Genomic DNA, 19,951 nt, shown 5'->3' on the forward strand with positions numbered 1-19,951 from the left:
TAATAAATACTAGAAAAAATAGGCTTTCTATTATGTAGCATCCAAAACAACGATTTTTATCAGCTGTAGTAAAGAAATGCACTTTATAGAAGTGGAAATATGACTAAATTGGTATGCCTAGAGACTTCATGCTATGGATAAAGGGTCTAATTGAAAAGGAAGCACCGTAAAGATAAATTCATGAGATTTTGGGCTGATACAATAACAACTACTTACGTATGTCATGATATGAGATAAAAGTTAGGAATGTACTTATGTAATAGAGTTTATCCCATAATGTATTAAGCAGGGGTGTAGCATCAGATCCCAAAGATAGTAAGTCTTTTCCTTTTTATGAAGAAAGTATTTTTTAAAGATTCTATATAAGTTTATATATGAAACCGAGATAGTTACCCTTCAGAAGATTCTAATGATAGCGGAAATACCTATGCTTTATGAAGGTGGGAGAAAATATAGAACTACTTAAATCATTAAGCAAAATTAAAGTTTAAAACTCATAACCTCTTTTGGTTAACTTGAGAGAAAAAAATGGGATAGATCCATAAGAAATCTTATTCAATTATATATGGTAGATTAAAAAAATGAGATACTAAAAGAATATAACTAATGAGCCGTATGAGGTCAGGAACTCTCAAGTACGGTTCTAAGGGAAGGAATTTGCCCACCTATTCTGACTAGGGAGAACAAGCCATTCGACAAGGAGATTTTGAAATTATGGAGGCTTGGTTTTACCCAGCTGCCGAGTATTGGAAACAGGCTATAGTGCTTACTCTTGGGAATTATATTGAAGCACAAAATTGGTTGAAAATCACAAGGCATTTCGAATAAGAACACTGTTTTATTCCAACTATTTTTTTATTTGTTACAATGAATTGTTTGTTGTCTCTTTCAGTCAAATAAAATGGATCGTTTCTCTGGGAACAACCAATCGAAAAATTCATTACATCCTTTCTCCTTCTAAGATCATTCTATATCGTCTGTTATTTCGTAGGGATAAACGATATACAGATAAGTTAGAAAATATATTTATTTTCTGCAGTTAATAATAATAACTAATAAAAGTAAAAGAGACCCTCGAATGACCAAATAGAAATATTGGTATGTCTTTTAGTAATGACTAATGATTGTTCACACGGTTTGGAATAGAGTAATAGTAATATATTCTATATAAGACATAAAGTCTCTTCATTTAGGAACTTCTAAATGAGATATGAATACATTAGGTTGCACAAAAAAGAATTGAGTCAATTCAAAGCCCCCCAAAAAAATTTTATATGATTAAAAAGATCCGTTAAGCGCCCCCCGACTATGTCATAATAGATCTGAACACTTGCCTCGGATCGACTTCTAAATCATAATTGCTCTAGTGAATAACTAAAGAAAATAGATAGATGGGAGATAGAAGATAAAAAACTAAGTCTAAACATCTCTCATAGATTAACTAAAAAGAGGAGGACTCAATGGTTATTCATTCGTCGGAACCAGAAGTTAAAATTTTGGTAGATAGGGATCCCGTAAAAACTTCATTCGAGGAATGGGCTAGATTATGTCATTTCTCAAAAACAATAGCTAAAGGATCGGATACTACACTTGGATTTGGAACCTACATTGATGCTCACGATTTCGATAGCCATACCAATGATTTGGAGGAGATCTCTCGAAAAGTATTTAGTGCCCATTTTGGCCAACTCTCCATCATTTTTCTTTGGTTGAGTGGTAATATTTCCACGATGCTCGTTTTTCCAATTATGAAGCATGGCTAAGCGATCCTACTCACATTAGGCCTAGTGCCCATGTGGTTTGGCCAATAGTGGGTCAAGAAATATTAAACGGTGATACAGGCGGTGGTTTCCGAGGAATACAAATAACCTCCAGTTTTTTTAAGCTTTGGTGAGCATCTTGAATAACTAGTGAATTACAACTCTATTATACTGCAGTTGGTGCATTGGTTTTTACAGGCTTAATGCTTTTTGCTGGTTGGTACAAAGGTGCTCCAAAATTGGCTTGGTTCCAAGATGTAAAATCTATGTTGAATCATCATTTAACAGGGCTAGTAGGACTTGGGTCTCTTTTTTAAGGAGGGCATCGAGTACATGTATCTTTACCAATTAATCAATCTCTAAATGCTGGAGTAGATCCGAAAGAGAGTCCACTTGGATCTTTTGGCTCAACTTTATCCCAGTTTTTCCAAGGGAGCAACCCCTTTTTCACCATGAATTGGTCAAAAAGTGCGGAATTTCTTACCTTTCGTAGAGGATTAGATCCAGTAACCAGGGGTATATGGCTGACCGATATAGCACACCATCATTTAGCTATTGCAATTCTTTTCCTAATAGCAGGTCACATGTATAGGACCAACTAGGGCATTGGTTATGGCATAAAAGATATTTTAAAGGCTCATAAAGGCCCATTTACCAGCTAGGGTCGTAAAGGTCTCTATGAGATCCTAACAACATCATGGCATGCTCAATTATCTATTAACCTAGCTATGTTGGGCTCTTTAACTGTTGTGTAGCTCACCATATGTATTCGATGCCCCCTTATCCATATCTAGCTACTGACTATGGTATATAACTTTCATTGTTCACACATCACATGTGAATTGGTGGCTTTCTCATAGTTGGTGATGCTATGCACGCAGCCATTTTTATGGTAAGAGACTATGATCCAACTACTTGATACAAGGATCTATTAGATCGTGTGCTTAGATATGAAGAGCACTTCGGGGTATCTTTGCTCAATATTTCAAGTAAGAACACCAAGGAGGAGTGTTGAAATGTGGTGATCTTGCCACAATGTGCAAGGTAGTTCGGTTACACTTGCACTCTTTATTTTGCAACATCAAAGACCAAACACTATTTATGTTTATGCATTTTTATTTTATCTTGTAATGTTTAAGAACAATATCCTTTTTGTAATGCCCTGAGCTCATTAACTAAGCTTAGGGGCTTTTTGCCTAGTTGCTGGAATTGTATTTCCAGCAACATAAGTCCACTTCCTTGGATGCCGTTTGAAGAAGGTTTGGGATTTGGATCTGAATTTTGGATATAATAAACTAGAAACACAGAAGAAGCAGCAAAAAAATAATGGCCCAATTTGAAGCTGGGAAGGCTCAGTTAAGCCCCAAACAATCTGACCCTTGTGCAGTTTTGTTGTCCAGAAATCTGGATAAAACTGCCTCGGGTTTGATTATTTTTGAATGTGTAAATGGACTTTGTTTTATCTAATTTTTGGATAGAACATAGTTCAATATTCAGAAAGGATTCCCTCCAATTTTCAAGTCAAATGAAGCTGGTTTTCAAATTCAAATGCCTTAGACAAGCTAAACTGCCCATTAAAGAAGGTTTCTTGCATGCCCAGCACATTGATTAGAGTTAGTTGAGGTAGTTTGGCTTGGTTGGTTATTTTTAATGCTTTTGTATTTATTGCTCAATATGGTAGCATGTTTTATTGCCTTTTTTGATGTATTTAAGAGTATGAAAATTGTAATGAAAATGTGAGGAAGAAATATTCAAAAAATTTTGAAAAACAACATTTTTGGCTCTCTCTCTCTCTCTCTCAACTACTACATTTGTTTTCTTCTTCTTCCCAAAAGCTAACAACCTTCTCAAGAACCCTAAACCTCCATTAAAACCAGAAACAAAACCTTAACAAACCCAAAAAAAAAAAAAAACAAAATCAAGAACCAACAGCATTCATTATTGACTAACACCTTGAATGATTGTGCTCTAGGGTACAACAACATAAACCTACACCAAATTCCATCAACTTTCATCTCCAAGTTTCACTCAGATGTGGCTCGCTTCTTTTTGGGTGTTTAGATTTTGGAAAAACACCATCATTATGGGAATGTACACGTGGTAGAAAAATTATGACAATCTATTGAGATATGGTATGCTACAAGTGACTATTTGTGACAAGAAATGAATCCTAATTTTAGTATGACTAACCCTTTTAGTCCAGTCCATATCATGTCCTTTTCGAGAGCTAGAGGAAATGCATCTCAAGTACACCAATTAGCAGGTATGAGAGGGTTAATGTTAGATCCACAGGGACAAATGATTGATTTACCTATCAAAAGCAATTTACATGAATGACTGTCTTTAATAGAAATATCATTTCTTGTTACGGAGACCGCAAAGGAGTTATGGATACTGTTGCATGAACATCAACTGCTGGATATCTTACACGCAGACTTGTTAAAGTAGTTCAACACGTTGCTGTACGTATAATAGCGCCCAAGGTATTTCTATGAGTTCTCGCAATGGGATGATGCGGGAAAGAATTTTTATCCAAACATTGATTGGTCATGTATTAGTAGATGATATATGTATAGGCCCATGATGTATTGCCATCCAAAATTAAGATATTGGGATTGGACTTGTCAATCAATTCATTACCTTTCAAACACAACCAATATCTATCCAAACTCCCTTTACTTGTAAGAGCATGTCTTGGATCTGCCAATTACGTTATGGTTGGAGCCCTACTCATGGTGACTTGGTCAAATTGGGAGAAGCTATAGGTATTATTGCGGGTAAATATATTGGGGAACTGGGCACTCAACTAACATTAAGAACTTTTCATACCAGTGGAGTATTCACAGGGAGTACTGCAGAACATGTACGAGCCCCTTCTAATGGAAAAATAAAATTCAATGAGTATTTGGTTCATCCTACATGTACACATCATGGGCATCCCGCTTTGCTATGTTATATAGACGTGTATGTAACCAAAAAGTTCTATTTTAGTTCAAAATGATCAATATGTAGAATCCGAACAAGTTATTGTTAAAATTCACGTTGGAACATACACTTTAAATTTTAAAGAAAAGGTTCGAAAACATATTTATTATGACTCAGAGGGAGAAATGCAATGGAGTATCGATGTATACCATGCACCAAAATTTACATATAGTAATGTCCATTTCTTACCAAAAACAAGTCATTTATGGATATTCTCAAGAGGTTCGTGCCGATCCAGTGTCATCCCCCTTTCACTGCATAAAGATCAAGATCAAACGAATGTTCATTTTATTTCTGCCGAAGGAAAAATGTTTTGTAGCCTTTCAGGAAATCCAATAAATAATGGTCAAGTAAAACACAAATTCTTTAGTTTTGGGTCGTTCTGGTAAAAAAGAAAGTATCATTTTGGATTATTCAACATTTAATCTAATCATATATAAAGTTCATTGTAATTTCATATTTTTTTCTATTCTACATGAGAATTTTGATTTATTTTTATTGACAAAGAGACGATGAAATAGATTCATTATTCCATTCCAGTGGATTAAAAAATGAGAGAAAGAACTAATGCCTCGTCCCACTATTTCGATTGAAACATCGATAAATGGTATTTTTCGTAGAAATATTATTTTTACTTATTTTGATGATCCTCAATATAGAAGAAAAAGTTCAGGAATTACTAAATATGGGACAATAGGGTTGTATTCAATCTAAAAAAAAAAAAATGGATTTGCTTGAGTATCAAGGAGTCAAAGAATTTAAGCCAAAATACCAAATGAAAGTAGATCGAATTTTTTTTTCATTCCCGATAAAGTGCATATTTTACCTGAATCTTCTTCCAGAATGGTACAGAACAATAGTATCATTGGAGTAGATACACGAATCACTTTAAATATAAGAAGTTGAGCAAGCGAATTGGTGCAAGTGGAGAGAAAAAAAAAAGATTGAACTTAAAATCTTTTCTGGAGATATCCATTTTACTATAGAGATGGATAAGATATTTCGAGACAGCAGCATCTTGATACCATTGGGAATGGTAAAAAAAAGAATGTAAGGAATAAAAAAAATTGAAAATTTGGATCTATGTCCAATGGATCACACATACCAAGAAAAAATATTTTGTTTTGGTTCGACCTGTAATCATATATGAAATATCGGACGATATAATTTAGAAACACTTTTTCCCTGGGACCCATTGTAGGAAAGTGATAACCTAGAACTTAGAGTTGTAAATTATATTCTTTATGGAAATGACAAACCAATTCAGGGAATTTTTGGCACTAGGATTCAATTAGTTCGGACTTGTTTAGTTTTGAATTAGGACCAAAACAAAAAAACTTGTTCTATCGAAGAGGCCCACACTTCCTTTGTTGAACTATCGAAGAGACCCTGTCCTAAGAATCAACTTAATGAAATCCCATATTTCATATCTCAGAAAGAGGAACTATCTTTGATAATAGGTAAAACTGTACCAATCCATTTCATTATATTTATTCCAAGGAAAGGATTCAACAATCACTTAGCCAAAATCAAGGAACTATTTGTATGTTGTTGAATAGAAGTAAGGAATCTCAATCTTTGATAATTTTGTCATCGTTTAATTGTTTTCAAATGGGTCCATTTAATGATGTAAAATATTACAATGTAATAAAAGAATCAATTAAAAGAGATCCTCCAATTACGAATTTGTTAGGCCCTTTAGGAACAACCTCTCAAATTGATAATTACCTTTTAAATACTCATAATCAGATCTTGGTAACTAAATATTTAGAACTTGACAATTTAAAATATAGTTTTGAAGTACTTAAATATTGTTTAATGGATGAAAACGGGAGAATTTATAATTCCGCTCCATGCAATAACATCCATTCAACTTAAATTGGCATTTTCTCCATCATAATTATGATCATAATTATTGTGTAGAAATACCTACAATAATTATCCTAGGGCAGTTTATTTGTGAAAATGTATATATAGCTAAAAAAGAGCCATACCTAAAATCAGGCGAAGTTATAATTGTTCAAATTGACTCTGTAATAATAAGATCAGCAAAGCCTTATTTGGCCACTCCAGGAGCAACTGTTCATGGCCATTATGGAGAAATACTTTCCAAAGGAGATACATTAATTACATTTATATATGAAAAATTGAGATTCGGTGATATAACGCAGGGTCTTCCAAAAGGGGAACAAGTTTTAGAAGTGTGTTCGATTGATTCAATATCGATGAACCTAGAAAAGAGGGTTGAGAGCTGGAACGAACATATTACAAGAGTTCTTAGAATTCCTTAAGGATTCTTGATTGGTGCTGAGCTAACTATAGTGCAAACTTGTGTCTCTTTGGTTAGTAAGATCCAAAAGGTTTATCAATCACAGGGGGTGCATATCCATAATAGACGTATAGAAATTATTGTACGTCAAATAACATCAAAAGTGATGATTTCAGAAGATGGAATGTCCAATGTTTTTTCACAGGGAGAACCAATTCAATTGTTTGGAGCGGAATGAACGGGGCGTGCTTTGGAAGAAGCGATTTGTTACAAAGCCATATTATTGGGAATAACGAAAGCATCTTTAAATACTCAACATTTCATATCTGAAGCGAGTTTTCAAGAAACTGCTCGTGTTTTACCAAAGTTGCTCTACGTGGTCGTATCGATTGGTTGAAAAGCTTGAAAGAGAATGTTGTTCTAGGGGGATGATACTCATTAGGATCGGATTCAAAAGATTAGTGCACTGTTCAAGGCAACATCACAACATTCTTTTGGAAATAAAAACGAAGAATTTATTCAAGTGGGAAATGATAGACATTTTGTTAGACCACAAATAACTATTTGATTTTTGCGTTTCAAAGAATTTAAATGATATATCAGAACAATCATTTCTAGGATTTAATGATTCCTAAAAGCAAATTCATCCTTTTTTTATTTGTGTAGTGGTCCTTTAATTTGGTGATAGAAATAAAGATAATAATGAATAGAAATAAATGAATGGTTTGGATCGTGTATCAATGGCCAATCTTCGGTAGAAGAGAAGGTTATGTGGGAATAATTATTTATTTCTATTTTAGCTTCTCTTTTTTCTTTTCAATGAAAAAATAAAAAAGAGAAGAAATGTGGGGAGAAATTACAAGAAGATATTGGACCATCAATTTGGAAGAGATGATGGGAGCAGGAGTTCATTTTGGTCATGGTACTAGGAAATGGAATCTTCAAATGGCACCTTATATCTCTGCAAGGCATAAAGGTATTCATATTATAAATCTTACTAGAACTACTCAGTTTTTGGCATAAGCTTATGATTTAATTTTTGATGCAGCAAGTAGGGGAAAACAATTCTTAATTGTTGGTACCAAAAATAAAGCAGCGGATTGAATAGCACGGGCTACAACAAAGGCTCGGTGCAGTGAAGGCTCGGGCTGCAATATTGGGACTTGAGAATAGAACAAAAGACCGAGAGACTCAGTCGTCTTCCGAAAAGGGATGAGGCTGTGTTGAAAAGACAATTATCTCACTTGCAAACATATGTCTGTGGGATTAAATATATGGCTGGATTGCCCAATATTGTAATAATTGTTGATCAACAAGAATAATCTACAGCTCTTTATGAATGCATGACTTTGGGCATTCCAATGATACAAATTGTGATCCAGATCTAGTAGATATTTTGATTCCAGCAAATGATGAAGCTATAGCTTCAATTCGATTAATTCTTAACAAATTAGTATTTGCTATTTTTTAGGGCCGTTCTAGCTATATACGAAATTCTTGATTAATAACAAGATAAGTAAATTATTTTTGGAACTCCATAGAATAGATTTATTGAATCGGTTACTATTTCTAACTCACAGAAAATAGATAAAAATAACTGAGGATATTATTCGATTAGTAGGTATTTAAAATATCCAATGCAAGTATGCAAATTGAAAATGAGATGGTTGAATCACAATAATTCCTTTCAAAGTTCTATTTCTTTTTTAGGTTAATATGAATGATTTATTATGTTCCATCAACACACTAAAAGAGTTATACGATCTATTCGGTGAGGAAGTAGGCCAACATTTCTATTGGTAAATAGGAAGTTTCCAAGTCCATGGCCAAGTACTTATTACTTCTTGGGTTGTAATTGCTATCTTATTAGGTTCAGCCATTATAGCTGTTTGTAATCCACAAACCATTCCAACTGACAGTCAGATTTTCTTTGAATATGTCCTTGAATTCATTCGAGACGTGAGCAAAACGCAGATTGGAGAAAAATATGGTCCCTGGGTTCCATTTATTGGAACTATGTTTTTATTTATTTTTGTTTAGAAGTGGTCAAGGGCTCTTTTACCCTGGAAAATCATACAGTTACCTCATGGGGAGTTAGCCGCGCCCACAAATGATATAAATACTATTATTGCTTTAGCTTTACTCACGTCAGTAGCATATTGCTCTGCTGGCCTTTCAAAAAAAGGATTAGGTTATTTCAGTAAATACATTCAACCAACCTCAATCCTTTTGCCCATTAACATCTTAGAAGATTTGACAAAACCCTTATCGCTTAGTTTTCGATGTTTTTCAGAAATATATTAGCTGATGAATTAGTAGTTACTGTTCTTGTTTCTTTAGTACCTTTAGTGGTTCCTATACCTGTCATGTTCCTTGGATTATTTACAAGTGGCATTCAAGCTCTTATTTTTGCAACCTTAGCTGCGGCTTACATTGGTGAATCCATGGAAGGTCATCATTGATTAGTTTTTGACATAGTCTTTTTTTTAGCTTAGCCTGCAGCATGTCTACGTGTCTCAAAGTAATCCACTTAGACTTAGGAAGAAAAATATACAAATAAGATTGAAATAAAAATAAAGTATATACGATCTAGAGTAATAGTAAAAAGAATATTATGATATTAAGTAAAGGAATTGTAGAAAAAAAAAAAAGAAAAAGGATAGAGATCTAAAAGATCATTTCCCTTAAATTCCTGTTTGGTTTATTCATACCACCCTCCAATGAATACTCCCTTTCTATTGATATTGTTTTGTTCATTCAATTCACCGATTGTCCCAAAAAAATTAATAAATAATAAATTACATGAACTTCGATCAACTCAATCCTAATATTTCTATGCAATGATTATGTCTAATGAATTTTTCAGTTATATTAATTGTACTCATGGGGGATAATGATAAATAAAAATAGAAGATAAGGGTTTACAAAAAGGATATTTATAAAAAAAGGGGTTTGGTTAGAGGAGGAGGGGAGGGGGTCGAACTAGATGTATGTAATCTAACCGTTATAAGACAATTCTTATGTATGTTTCGAAGAATGATTCTATAATCTGAGTGAATCTAAGATATGAATAGTTGGTTTACATTATGGGGGAAAGACATGCATATGTGATACTCGTTATTAACTAGGTATATATGAATTAAAGATATATTAATTTGCCCTACTATTATGTTATGAATTTCGATAGGGATTCCAATATAAGTCCTTCCATTTTGATTGTCATTTTTTTTTTAATATTGAATGAATTTAAATCACGAAAAAGAACAAAGAATTCAAAGAATGGTTCAGAAGGAAAAAATAAAAAAGAAAGAACTGGCTGAACGAAATTCATACGAATTAACAAAAATTACGTGGATAGGAGAATATCGAAGCAATTCTGCTGCTTCAAGAATATTATTATTTCAATTTAGGGTTTTTAGTGACTTTGAATGGATAAATCTTAGCGATAGAATAAGTAAGCCATAATTCATTGGTTGATTGTATTATTAACTATTTCTTCATTTTCTTTATGTTTTGTGAGGAATTTATCATGAATCCACTAATTTCTGCCGCTTACGTTATTGCTACTGGATTGGCTGTCGGGCTTACTTTTATTGGACCTGGGGTTGGGCAAGGTACTGTCACGGGCCAAGCTATGGAGGGAATCGCCACACAACCAGAAGCAAAGCTAAAAACATGAGATACTTTATTGCTTAGTCTGGCTTTTATGGAAGCCTTAACAATTTATGGACTGGTTGTGGCGTTAGTGCTTTTATTTGTGAATCTCTTCTTTTAAACTTTTACCCTATCCCTATCTAATTTAGAAAAATAATAGAATAAAAAAATATAGATAATTAGTCTATCTATAAGAATAAGAAATAGGAGATCATATGAAAAATGTAACTGAGTCTTTCCTTTCCTTGGGGTATTGGCCATTCGCCAGGAGTTTCGAGTTTTATACTAATATTTTAGCAACAAATCTAGTAAATCTAAGTGCAGTCTTTGGTGTATTGATTTTTTTTGGAAAGGGAGTGTGTGCGAGTTGTTTATTTCAAGAATAGGCTGGATCCAACCAACCGCACTTTTTTTTCATAACTCGAACAGGTGCACGATTCTGTGAATTACTTATGAATAAATTAAGAAATCATATTTAAGAACCATAGCATTTCATGATTCATTGGTTAATCTACTTTGATTCTCTATCAACCAATAATGTGGGATTGTTAACAGGGTTAAAGCTAAATCATTTGAAGTCCAGATGCAGCATGGTACTCTTTCTACTACTATGTTAATATAGAATATGTTAATCCAAAAATGATTTCAAAGAGTTAGAATTTTTTTTTTCGATATAAAACACTCATGTCAATAAAAAAAATTATTTGAACCCGTTATTTGTATTTGATTTTTAAAAATTAGAAAAATGGATATTTCACCCCCCTTTTTTTTAACTTTTTTACCAATGCTGAATCGATGACTTGTGTATAAAGTAAAAAGAATTCTTTGGATTTGAAAAAAAAAAAAAAAAAAACTTTGCTGACAATTATTTGTTTGGTCAGAAGAGTCTTTCGAGTATTACGTTATTGGATTAGTGATTAGTTTCTACATTTCATAAATATGAATAGAGAAAAGAGGATGGACTCATTACATTTAAAAAAGCTAGGGAGCTTCCCCCATATATAAGTAACTAGGCATGAGAGCCAAATGAATCGAAAGATTCATGTTTGGTTCGAGAAGGGATTGTGGAAGTTTTGAAATGAATGGAAAGATAATCTACTTTCATTGAGTAATTTATTAGATAATTGAAAATAGCAAATCTTGAAGACTATTCAAAATTCAGAAGAACTACGCTACGGGGGGGAGTGGGGGGGGCGCCTGGGATGGCTGGAAAAAGCCCGATCCCACTTGAGGAAAGTAGAAATGGAAGCGTAGCAGTTCCGACGAATGGATACTCTGAAATAGAATGAGAAAAAATGAATTTGATTAATTCAACTTATAAAACATTGGAATAATTAGAAAATTACAAAAATGAAACCATTCATTATGAACAACAAAACGCTATTAATCAAGTTCAACAACGGGTTTTCCAAACAAGCCTTCCAAGGAGCTATAGGAACTCTAACTAGTTTTTTAAACACCGAGTTACATTTACGTACCATCAATACTAATATTGGCATGTTTGGAACGATGAAAGAAATAAAGGGTTAGTCTTTCTACTGTAGGCATTATTTTTCTTGCCAAAAAAAAAAAACAAATTAAAGAATTAAGAAATACTCATGGTAACTATTCGAGCATATGAAATTAGTAACATTATTTTTGAACGTATTGAGCAATACAATAGAGAAGTAAAGATTTTAAATATCGGTACTGTACTCCAAGTAGGCGATGGCATTGCTCATATTTATGGTCTTGATGAAGTAGGGTCCAGAGTAAGGTCCGCAGCACAAATTGAAGCCATGAAACAAGTAGCTGGCAAATCAAAATTGGAATTGGCGCAATTCACAGATTTAGAAACCTTTGCACAATTCACTTATGATCTTAATAAAGCTATTCAGAATCAATTGGCAAGTTGATACGAACCTAGGATGACCTGCTCCTAAACCCTTATTATATTAGCCCGGATCTTAATTAGGTTCAAGTTCTAATGGAATTGACCTCAACCCCTAACCAACCTGTGGTTAGAAACCTTGGTATAATGTGGACGCCACAATAGGGGATGGAAAACCTATTGATAAGTCAAGCTAAAACAACCAATTCTCTAATGGTGTTTTAGGTGTTCTCAAAGAACAAAGAGATAATTAATCTCACAAGTATTTTCTTAATCAAATCAAAGTTGTATTCATATTGAAAAATAAGCCTTTAAATAGGCTTTGAAGGAAACAAAGTAAACCCTAAAAACCCTAGGTAAAACAGGCCACACAATAAAGAGTTCTATGGTGGCCAAAATTCTCACTCCTTTCCTAATCTAATTTGGATTAATTAATTCCTTTATTTTGAATTAGGAATTAATTAATTTACAATGAAAATAATAAAATAATAACTTTCCTAAACTTATTTTTCCAGAAAATAAATAAATAAAAACTGAAAAGTAATGGTAATTTCCTAAAACAAAAAGTAGAATCAAATTAGGAAACTATAATACTAGCTTTTTGACTAAGTTGACTTTGACCAATCTTTGACCAAATTGAGCTCCAAATCAGCTTCTAGATGCTTTTTAGGATGCCAAATAAACTGAATATGAAGGCCCACACGTTGCCCATGCTTGGAAAAATAAGAAAAGGCCAATACAGTAAAATACAGTAAAGCCAGCAAGCAATACAGCAAATTCGGCCAAATTGTTGATGCTATCCGTACAAGCCCTTTTTCATTGCATTTGAGGCTGCTTTAACTTGATTCCATGACCTCTTAGGCATATGTATTGAAGCCATAAATCATTGGAACCATTTAATGCTTCCTGGACTCCAAAAATGTACCAAAACCGTCACCCGGGTCCATATCGACTTCCACCACTTGGATGCTTCGAATAGGCTTTGTATCTTCAAGTATGGACAAGCTCTGTTGAGATTGATTACCCTATGTACAAATACTCCTAGGTTTTCCTTAAATCTCTTAATTTGAGCTCTTTTGATTGGCCTAGTCTTCATCCATGTCGAGTCAGCATCCCAGTGGGTTATCGGTTGAGCGGCCTCGGGCGAAATCACTTCATTCCCCTCCTCTTGAAAAGGATTTGTCCTCAAATCGAGATCATCACCGGCAGCAAGAGGAGTTAAATCAGCAACAATAAATGCAGCACTCATGTTATACTCACCCGGTAAATCAAGCTTGTAGGCATTCTTGTTATTCGGCTCCAAAACTTGAAAAAGTCCATCGATATGCGGCATGAGCTTTGACTTTCTTTGTTTAGGAAACCTTTCCTTTCATAAGTGCAACCAAACCAATTCTCCCGGGTCAAACACTATTACAATAAAATCTAGAAACACATGCTCATTATGGTAAAAATTACACTTTTTAAAGTTAGCAAACAATATTTCCCAAATTTTCAAATTGCCACTAAGTAAAGCTCTCAACAATGAAGATAAAGTTCTATGCAATAAAGACATCTTTAAATAAGTATCTTTAAAATTCATGGTTAGCAATGATTTCTTATTCATAATTACTTTGTTAACATTACCAAAGCTAAGATAAAAATTTATATTTTTCCTTTCTCACTCACGGCCATCTCACCTTCCTCACTCTCGACTTTTGCACCAAAATTTTCACTCTTGGTTTTATTAAAATCTTTCCACACAACCTGAGTATTAGAAGACTTACCTTGGATAGCAAGCTCACCTTTTCCCTCTTGATTGGATGGTAGTCCACTTGGAATTTCATTTGGGAAGACATCTCCAAATTCCTTCAAAAGAGAAATCATTGAACTTGGCAATTCAAGTTCTTCAAAGTTAGTTTGATCATTAAAATAATTTTCTTTGTAAAGCATGACCAGCAAAGGTTTCTTACACTCAATAACCTTATTAATATCCCCTAAACTCAAATAAAAATTCTGGTTTTCCTCTCTTTTCTTTCTTTTCTTTTTCTTTCCTCGGTTTGGCTCTCATTGGCGGAAATTTCCAGATTTTTTGTGCTTTCGGGTTTGCTCTCTTTTCTCACCCCTCTCTCAGCTTTTTCTTGGTCTTTCCACTCAATATGAACCTTAGAAACCTTACCTTGGTCAGCAACCTCAATCTTACCTTCTTGAAAGGATGGTGAAGCCGTTGGTGCCATACTTGCTTTTTCCTTGAGCTTTTCGGCTTCTCTCCTTTGTTGCATTTGTAATTGGTCTTTGTAAACCTCTTTAGGAGATAATGGTTCCAGCTTGACCTTCTTCCCTTTAAACCTGAAAACAATACTATTTTCTCGACCAAAATGAGTGGCATCTTTATCAAATTGCCATGGTCTACCTAATAGTATATGTCCAGCAATCATGGGTACAATATCACATAAAACTACATCCTCATATCTACCTATATTAAATTTTACTTTGGCTTGTTTATTCACTTTTCTGGATGTTTAATAGTTATTAAGCCTAATTTATCAACTACAATGTTACTAATTACATTTGTACAACTTCCACTATCAATAATCATACTACAAATCTTACCTTGAATTTCACATCGGGTGTGGAAGATGTTCTCTCTTTGAATTTCATCCTCATCTTTGTATGCAGCAAGTACTCTCCTAGAAAGCAAGTTTAATTCAGCATTGGATGCTTGCAAGGTTTCGGGTTCATCCTCCAAGTCCTCCTCCTCTTGCTTGGCTTTATCCTCACTTTCTTCACTTTTCGATTCTAGCTCGTCATTGCCCTTTAACACCATGATTCTTCTATACGGGCATTGGCTATCAATGTGTCCTCCTCCCTGGCACTTAAAACACACAACATCATGAGTTCTAGAAGGTTTAGGATCTAATTTTACCTCATTCTTTGGTGCTTGGACAGATTTGGTTCTAGTCTCCTTCCTTGGCCAGTTTGAACTTTCTTCTTTGACTTTCGGCTTTAGCTTGCTTTCATAGATGGGATTGTTCCTCCGGCCACTTGAATTGGACCTTCCATTGTTGGAAACACCTCCAAACCATGATCTTACACCCCTCCTCTTGAATTGGTGCTCAAGCTTAATGGCAACATGCAACATCTCCTCCTACTCCAAGTATTGTTGCAAATCTAGTTGGTTGGCTATCTCACGATTCAAACCACCAAGAAATCTTGCCATGGTTGCTTCTCTATCCTCATTCATGCTTAACCTCATCATGAGCATCTCCATATCTTTGTAATAATCCTCCACGGACCTAGTTCCTTGAGATAAAGATTGAAGTCTTTGATGCAGCAACCTATGATAGTGTGATGGTACGAATCACTTCCGCATGGCTCCTTTCATTTGTCGCCATGTAGTAATCAAGTCATCACCAACTCTCCTTCGGGTGTTTTGCTCATTGGTCCACCATTGGAGTGCATAATGGCCAAACTCCATTGCTGCCAATTTCACTTTCTTAGCCTCTGAATAATTATGGCGGTCAAATATCATCTCCATTTTTTCTTCCCACTCCAAATATGCTTCGGGGTCACTTTTTCCCATGAATGGTGGGATGTTGATCTTGATATGGCTAAGATTGTCATCTGTTTCTTCCCTCCTATATCTTCCATGGCCAGCTCTATCTTGGACAGCAAAAGTTTCGTCCATACCTTCCTCAAAGTCTCCACCGAATGACTCCTCATCAAATTCCTCTCTTGGTCTCTCGCGACCTCCTCGTCCTCGGCCTCGTCCTCCATGGAATTCTTGCCTATTTCTTGTATTTGGCATTCCTTGTGAGGCTTCTAGTCTTCCCATTCTTTGATTCACATGCTCAACTTGAGCACTAACCCTCTGTATTGACTCCAAAACAGCACTCATGTCCACTTGGTCTCCACTCCCGGTAGCTCGGTCATCGCCATGGAATGCTACGGACTCTTCCTCATTGATCCTCAAGGGTGGATCCCCTCTTCTTATTCTAGAATCTGCCATGTTAGTAAAATACTGAAAAAATAAAATAAATCCTCACAATATTCACTCCCTCACGTGTTTCACTCAAACAAGGTCTCGACACTCATGTTTGCACACTAGTTTCGGCTTTTACCCTCTTTTAAGCTCACACACTCTTGCCTTTTTCCACTCAATGAATTATCTCAAAGTTCTAATTAAAACACCCACAAAACAGCAATTAGATCACTAGTATGTTTTAATTAAACTTACCAACAAAACAGTAACAAAAAGTAGGCAATACCGAAAGAATCCAACAAATCCTAATTTTTCGGCTTTCTAGACAAGAAAACACAAAATAATGGGAAAACGTTGGAATTTTTGAAAACTGCACCAGATGGTAATAGATTATGAGTTCAAGAATAAAATTCCAGAAAAAGAAATTCAAATATGAACAAGAATCAAAGAGAACAAAAATATAGAAAAGTTGTTGGTTGTTGTTCTTTGTAATTCAAGTTTTGTATCAATTCCTTTAACTAATTTTAATCCAAATAATTAAAGCACCCAAAATCCAAATATCGAGCAGCAAAAATAATTTTCCAGCAACTCAAATATTGAATAAATAATAAAAAACCAGCAGCTCCAACAAATTTCCAGCAAACAAATCAAACTCCAACAAACCGAAATATTTTTTTTTCTTCTTTTTTTTTTTTTTTTATTCGGCTTTAACTTCTTTTCTTTTTTTTTTTTCACTCACAGAACATAAACAACTGCAGTAGCAAGAATAATTACAAAAATTGCAATTCCAACTCCAAAACAAACACCAACCCGTGACCTCCAAATAAACAAAATGTGCAGTTTTTTTTTTTTAAATGTTGCCGCAAACTTCTTCTTTTTTTTTTTTCTTGTTTTCTTTTTTTTTTTTTTTGAATATATGAATGCAAATATTTAAGACTAAAACAGCAAAGGAAAATCAAAAAACCAAAATTATCAAGAACAATGATAAAAGACAACCAACAAATTAGGAAACAAAAATGTAATTAGTAACATTGTAGTTGATAAATTAGGCTTAATAACTATTAAACATCCAGAACCTTATATATTACAATGGCTTAATGATAGTGGTGAAATAAAAGTGAATAAACAAGCCAAAGTAAAATTTAATATAGGTAGATATGAGGATGTAGTTTTATGTGATATTGTACCCATGATTGCTGGACATATACTATTAGGTAGACCATGGCAATTTGATAAAGATGCTACTCATTTTGGTCAAGAAAATAGTATTGTTTTCAGGTTTAAAGGGAAGAAGGTCAAGCTGGAACCATTATCTCCTAAAGAGGTTTACAAAGACCAATTACAAATGCAACAAAGGAGAGAAGCCGAAAAGCTCAAGGAAAAAGCAAGTATGGCACCAACGGCCTCACCATCCTTTCAAGAAGGTAAGAATGAGGTTGCTGATCAAGGTAAGGTTTCTAAGACTCATATTGAGTGGAAAGATCAAGGAAAAGCCGAAAGAGAGGGGAAAGAAAGTGGCAAACCCGAGAGCTTGGAAAAGGAAGAGAAATCTGAAGGTTTACGCCAATCCAACGGGAAAAAAGAAAAAGAAAGAAAAGAAAGGTTAAGTAGCAACTTTTATTTGAGTTTAGGGGATATTAATAAGGTTATTGAGTGTAAGAAACCTTTGCTGGTCATAATTTATAAAGAAAATTATATTAATGATCAAACTAACTTTGAAGAACTTGAATTGCCAAGTTCAATGATTTCTCTTTTGAAGGAATTTGGAGATGTCTTCCCAAATGAAATTCCAATTGGACTACCATCCAATCAAGAGGGAAAAGGTGAGCTTGCTGTCCAAGGTAAGTCTTCTAATACTCAGGTTGTGTGGAAAAATTTTAAATTTGGTGTAAAAGCCGAGAGTGAGGAAGGTGAGATGCCCGTGAGTGGGAAAGGAAAAGGAAGACAAGAATGGAAAAATATAAATTTTTATCTTAGCTTTGGTGATGTTAACAAAGTAATTATGAATAAGAAATCATTGCTGACCATGAATTTTAAAGATACTTATTTAAAGATGTCTTTATTGCATAGAACTTTATCTGCATTGTTGAGAGCTTTATTTAGTGGCAATTTGAAAATTTGGGAAATATTGTTTGCTAACTTTAAAAAGTGTAATTTTTACCATAATGAGCATGTATTTCTAGATTTTGTTGTAATAGTGTTTGACCCAGGAAAATTGGTTTGGTTGCACTTACGAAAGGAAAGGTTTCCTAAACAAAGAAAGTCAAAGCTCATGCCGCCTATGGATGGACTTTTTCAAGTTTTGGAGCCGAATAACAAGAATGCCTACAAGCTTGATTTACCGGGTGAGTATAACATGAGTGCTGCATTTAATGTTACTGATTTAACTCCTTTTGCTGCAGGTGATGATCTTGATTTGAGGACAAATCCTTTTCAAGAGGAGGGGAATGATGTGATTCCGCCCGAGGTCGCTCAACGGATAACCCGCTGGGGTGCTGACTCGACACGAATGAAGACTAGGCCAATCACAAGAGCTCAAATTAAGAGATTTAAGGGCAAACTGGGAGTATTTATACAGAGGGTAATCAATCTCAACAGAGCTTGTCCATACTTGAAGATACAAAGCCTATTCGAAGCATCCAAGTGGTGGAAGCTGATACGGACCCGGGTGACAATTTTGGTACATTTTTGGAGTTCGGGAAGCATGAAATGGTTCCAATGCTTTATGGGTTCAATACATATGCCTAAGAGGTCATGGAATCAAGTTAAAGCAGCCTCAAATGCAATCAAAAAGGGCTTGTACGGACAGCATCTACAATTTGGCCGAATTTGCTGTATTGCTTGCTGGCTTTACTGTATTTTACTGTATTAGCCTTTTCTTATTTTTCCAAGCATGGGCAACGTGTGGGACTTCATATTCAGCTTATTTGGCATCCTAAAAAGCATCTAGAAGCTGATTTGAAGCTCAAAGAGGTCAAAGATTGATCAAAGTCAACTTGATCAAAAAGGCTAGCATTTTTAGTTTCCTAATTTGTTTTTACTTTTTGTTTTAGGAAACTACCATTACTTTTTGGCTTTTATTTATTTATTTTCTGGAAAAATAACTTTAGGAAGGTTTTTATTTTATTCTTTCCATTGTAAATTAATTAATTCCTAATTTAATATAAAGGAATTAATTAATCAAACTTATTAGGAAAGGAAGTATAGTTTCAGCCAACTAGGTTTCTTTATGTGTGGTGGCTGGTTTTCTTTATGTTCTAGGGTTTTATTTCGTGGCTTTGTAGCCTATTTAAAGGCTTAGTGATCAACTTTGATTTGATTAAAAAAAATACTTGTGAGATTAATTATCTCTTTGTTCTTTGAGAACACCTAAAACACCATTAGAGAATTGGTTGTTTTAGCTTGACTTATCAATAGGTTTTCCATCCCCTATTGTGGCGTCTACATTATACCAA

General features: G+C 34.4%; 2 pseudogenes; both read left to right on the forward strand.

Annotated features, from left to right (window-relative positions):
- The first annotated feature begins 1,460 nt into the window (after nt 1–1,460).
- LOC132799289 (DNA-directed RNA polymerase subunit beta''-like) lies at nt 1,461–6,066 on the forward strand (annotated as a pseudogene).
- A 1,791-nt stretch (nt 6,067–7,857) lies between these two features.
- LOC125419378 (small ribosomal subunit protein uS2c-like) lies at nt 7,858–8,402 on the forward strand (annotated as a pseudogene).
- Nucleotides 8,403–19,951: the final 11,549 nt, after the last annotated feature.

The sequence above is a fragment of the Ziziphus jujuba genome, chromosome 11 (assembly GCF_031755915.1).
Source record: "Ziziphus jujuba cultivar Dongzao chromosome 11, ASM3175591v1".
Classification (NCBI taxonomy): domain Eukaryota; kingdom Viridiplantae; phylum Streptophyta; class Magnoliopsida; order Rosales; family Rhamnaceae; genus Ziziphus; species Ziziphus jujuba.